The sequence below is a fragment of the Lycium ferocissimum genome, chromosome 5, assembly GCF_029784015.1.
Source record: "Lycium ferocissimum isolate CSIRO_LF1 chromosome 5, AGI_CSIRO_Lferr_CH_V1, whole genome shotgun sequence".
Taxonomy (NCBI): Eukaryota; Viridiplantae; Streptophyta; class Magnoliopsida; order Solanales; family Solanaceae; genus Lycium; species Lycium ferocissimum.
In genome coordinates, this window is record NC_081346.1 from 20,345,028 (window position 1) to 20,350,883 (window position 5,856).

The following is a 5,856-nucleotide window of genomic DNA, read 5'->3' on the forward strand; positions in this document are numbered from 1 at the left end:
CGGGGGGGGGAGAAGCGGGGCTTGGGGGGTTTTTAAAGGGGAATGGATTTTTAATTAAAAGGAGAGAAATGAAAAAAACCCTCGCCAAAAAAAAAATCGGGAAAAACCCGGGCCTTGTTGGGGGTTTTTTACCAGACGGCCCCAAAAATTAAAAAAAAAAAAAAAAAGGGAAACCGATTTCGTCCCAAATTTCCCCCACGACATCAGCACGAATTTGGGGGCCAGCCCTTTCCCCAGGGTAATAAAAGGAGGAGGCTCGTCCAGTTTTCGGAAATAAAAAGGGGGAAAACCGCCCCCCTTTGAATGGGCCCTCAGGGGTCAAGGGAGGGTATGTGTTTTTAGCCCCCACCGCTCAACTACCCGGGACGAGCGCCCCAAATGTTTTTTCCCCAACCAAACCCCGGACACGCAACGATGATGTCCCCCCGAAAAAAATTTTGGAAAGACGCGAGGGGCGGGGGCGCCCAAAAAGAGTCCACGCTTTTGAAGCCTGGGGGGCCCGGAGCCTAGTCGACATCCCTAGGTATGACCCATAATAACTGCGACCTATGATTGCCTTGCAAAGACAATGTCGATCTATCGGTGGGCCTCGGGTGAACGGCGGGCCCGGGTGATCATCGGGCCCGGGGGAACATTCGGATCCATGAAAGAGTCTAACAGTATACAAACTAAATTAGTCGTTATTCTTGAAATGAAAGATAAATTATATTAACTAATTAATAATTTGTAGGGAATATTTGAATGATGTAGTATTATATCTTGTGAATAATTAACATGGGATAAACAATTTCACAAATAAATAAAATAACAATGGCATAATTAACATAATAGGAGATTACTATATTTTGGGGGTATGTAGTCTGTGTATCGTGCGTTACTTACCACGAATATTTCTTGTCGATTTTTATAATATTATTTATATTCTATTGATAAGCAACTTGGAAAAAAAATATCTACTTATTATCTTGAATACAATATTTATTTTGAATGTATAAATCTTTTATTAGATAGTCTTTTCCAAAAAATTATTTTCACTCTCCAACCAAATATTGGAATAAAAATAATTATTTTCAACATAACTTTTCGTCATATTAAATGTACGGTAAATTTAATATGTGATAGTAAGGACACATATGTGATGGCAAAGAATTTTAAGTTAATTAGTTTTGAATTATGTGATGGCAAAGACTTTTAAGTTAATTAGTTTGGGAATCGAAATTCAGCAGTAATATTTGTTTAGAGCTCTATTTTGAATATGTGATAGATTTTTAGTTGACCAAATAGCCAACACAACTATGATAAAATTAGACTAAAAGAGTATATTCGACGACCACATATTTTCCTACAAACTTTACATTTTATCGTTAACTTATGTATTTATGTAAACGAAGAACTTTAACTATTCTTTTTTAGATAATCTTTTTTTATTTAACATATATATTCATGCTTTTAAAATAATATAGATTAACAATTCATAATCATTTACAACTTGTTTGGATGGTTGTTACCTATTGTATTATATTGTGTTGTTAGTTTAAATACAATATTTGCTTTGATTGTTACTTTAATTTTATTGTATCGTATCGTTAAATCCATTGTTATAACCGAAAAGGTCCTATTTTTATGTAACGACTTATTTGAGTCCATACGGTACAACAATACGATACATTATGAAACAATACATAACAATCATCTAAACAAAGTGTTAACAAAATAATAATTCATTACCAATCAACTTCTTTCAATTCATAACCAATATTTAACAACTAATTAATTCATAATCAATATTTAACAAATAATCAATTAACAAAATAATAATTCATTAACAATTAACAATTCATAAATAATAAACAATTAACAAATTGACAACTCATAAACATATAACAACTTAACAATTCATAAACATTTAACAAATTAACAGTTCATACACATTTAACAATTAACGAATTTGCCAAAAAAAAAAATGGAATAGTGTCAAAAGCCACTGCCTAGCCGATCAAACTAAAAAAAAAAATGAAATTTGACTTCTTTTACGATTAAATGTTAAACATGCGTACAATATAATGTATATAACAAATTAATAACAAAAGTTCACAGTAGAAAACCTTAATCGAAGATTTTTTGTAGAGTTGTGTTAAACGAGTTTGTACGCCGCTTTTTCATGATTCGAACTAGAATCTGCTCTAACAGGCAGATAATACCGAGTCTAAAACTTTCCGGAGGCCAAAAATTAATAAAAACGACGTATTTTTGATGTGGGGACCGCTGAAATCGCCTCCAATGGCGTTTTTGAAAAAAAAAATTTGCCACTGGAGGGACCAGTGGTGGAACTCGATGGGTTTTTATGTTGGGTGATATAGCGTAGCATTTCTTGTGCTTATAGGGAGAGAAAACATTGTTTAGCGCAGTATTAAAGGTACTTCTGTAACCTTCTTTTTTGTTTGGGTATTTTGGTTCAAAAGATTTTTTTTGGGTCATTTTGGTTCCTGACTCTAAAATTACCCCCCATCTAACAACTATCTTTTTTTTTTTTTGGTAATATAATATATAATCATTTTTATAAAAATAGAATATCTATGACTACCAATAATAAGTGTAGAGATTTGACCAAATATTTGATCATTTAATACACTATTACAATTATAAAAAAAAAATTATATATATTCATCATTAAACGATTTTCTTTTGTTATACGAAAGTGTGATTAGTAGAATTTAAGAATTAAAAATGAAAATTAGATTTTATACATCTTCTTTTGTCTATACTTGACGAAATATTATTTTGTTATAGAAAGTTTGACTGTATACTTCTTTTCATGGTTGAGGGGGGGCGGGGGGGGTTGAGTTGGAGGGATTTGTCTAGTACTCAATGGCCATGAGGTTCTTTAATAATCTTTTCCCAAACTTTAAGCACATGATTTCCCGTACTTTACCCAATCTCTTTGCATAATTCAGCTGTTGTTACGTAGATATGTGGCTTTTTGGCGGGCATTTCTCTTTGTGGCAGTTGTGTGCCATGACCAGTCGAAGGGTGTGGTTAGAAGAATAAGATTTCTTTATTCTTATTTAGAAGTTTCGAGTTTAAATTTTAAAATGTAAAATTTTTAATAGAGAACACTATCTCCTTCAATATACTCTACACTACGTGAATTTGAATTAGTCGGATATGGCCATGTGATACCAAATATCAGACGATTATAAAATAAATAAATTATGTACCCATGTTCTATTTTGAAGAGCACAAAAGTTTTCTAAAGTTCATTCTCTCTTTTGATAGAAAAGAAAGAAACCCACTAATTACTAATGTGCTTTTTTTTTTAGAGCAGATTTAACCGAGATAAGGATAAGATGCAAAGGTGAAAAAGGTTCAGCAGGTCGGTGACAGCTTGATTATGCCGTTAAAGATTTTAATTTGGAAAATATTAATTTGTAATAAACGAGATTTATTGTGGAGTTAAAATTCCGAATTCTCTCAGTAAGAACAATATGTAATTCGTTATTCGTTGGATAATCGACTTAATTGTCCCCAACATAAATTGCGGAGTCAAGAGTCAATGCATCATGTTGTAATTCATTTGCTCTAGTAAAAGGTGATCGTTCCTCCATAATCGTAGATCTCTGTCAATCGCAGGTATTTAAAAATCTTTTGGAGGGGAAAGGCCATTTCTCAAATAGGCACTATTTGCGGGCGATCCGAATATACGAATATTTCACGCGATGATATAAAACCTTTAGGATGAAAGTAAAAAAAAATGTGGATTTTCACTTAATCGACTTACTGTATTATAAATTCATGATTCCATTAAAAAAATTAAATTTTAATTCAATAAACTAGTGATCAAATATAAAATTTGATATGATATTTTTCCAATCAAATTAGCTTTTCAACTGTTGGACGCTAATTTTCTTCTAACTTCAATCTATATAGTAATATAAGTTAAAATAATACATGACATATTCCATATCCAGCCAAATATTATTAAACAATATAGTTACAAATAAAGGGGCATGACCAGTGCAGCGAGGCTTAGCTAAGATTGTGTAACATTAACTACTAATTAGTCCATGCACTGAAAATATTGAGACAAATTAAGTAGGCCATGTGTCTCACAATTGTATATGGTGGTAGGGACAATAGGAAAGACAATGACATGTATGGTTGGTTAGTTCGTAGTTACTTATCACAATTTCAACAAATTCATCGTTCGTTTTTGAAATATTTGGATATTTGATGTATGATATTATTCAAAAGACAATGATTTTAAGTCCACATTTAAGATAGTTATCAACGCAAAAGTCTTGTTTGGTGGAGTCTAACTTTTATTTCCATCGTCACCAACCTTGCCAACTTAATAAATTCGAAAATCTTTTTTCTTTTCCTTTTACCTAAACTTTGATAGTCAAATAACTATAATTCCATGCATATTTATAATCAGAGAGATAGAAGTTAAAGTTTTAAGGCGGGGGATGATAAATTGGATTTTTCAACTGCTAAATTGTAATAGTTTCTAGTTGTTGCTGGTATACATTTAGTGTATAAGAACTGTACAATAAATATATAATCAATATAATGAATACACAAAAAATATGTGATTATACGCTTATACTGGATAAATTTTATAAAAGGATAATAAAAATTAAAGTGGACTTTTAGTACAGACTTTGTTAGATAATCCGATAGTTGTTGAATCAGTTGGGACCTGTAACAATTTTTAGAAGAAAAAAGAAAAGTATTTTCTAAAACATTTTCACTCAAGAAAAAAGCTAGTTTAAAAAATCATTAGCTCTTATAAAAAGATTTATATTTTTCCAAAATGTAATCACTAGAACTACTATCAATAATAACGATCCATATAAGGTTGCCTAGCCCGGTATCATCATACTTACGTGCATTCTTAACCACTCCTATTTAAGTGTTTCGTAAAAATTCATTTTAAAATCTATATATTTGCAAATGATTTTTGTTTTACATAACTAACTTTTTCTCAAAATTCCTTTGTAGTTGAGTTCACTCGCTTACTCCCCCTCCCCCGATTGGGTTGAGTACGTGAATTTTACTCATTAATCATTATAATGTTAAATTGTCTATTATGTGAGTTCTAAACTCAGCCAAATGCATTCCTAGTTTTATACTTTTAGTTTTAACACTGTAGAATTCGCATAATAATTTAATTAAATGTTCCCTTTAAAATATAAAATTAAGGGAAATTCCATTTATATTATGGATTCATTTTGACACCCATTTTATAATGGACTTGCTTTGCAAAGCTAAGCAATTTAGCTTTGGCTTTGCAATACAATAAAGCACATTGTTCTGGATTGGATTCTTTGATTCTCTTGTTTGATAAAAATGGAATAAATCACCTTTTGGTCTTTCTAGTGATTACGTACTATAGTATTTATATAGTACATAAGTATATGTATTAAAAAAAGTGAAGAAGGGATCTCCCAAAATGTGAATAATACAGCTTTATTTTGAGTTATTCTCTTTTATTTGTGGATAATATGATAACGTTGCAAGTTGCAAAATGGATAATTTAAAGAATAAAAACTTAAGGAAGCTATATTCTCCACGTACGTGGAAACAGATAAATATTGTACAAAAGACTTGCCAAAGGTCTTTTATAATATAATTCTACTGCCTAAATCCTAATGATTAAGCTTATTAATTTATTGCAATTATTTGTAGTCGACATCCATCTCTCTAGAAAAGTGAGTGAGCTGTCCTCTCTTATTTCAAGCAATCGTTTTCCTAAACATTTTCATGTTTAAATTGATTGATAATGATTTACACTTATTTCAGAGTGGTCTTATAAGCTCCACAAAGTTCATTTGGATTCAAGAATTAGAAAACAAC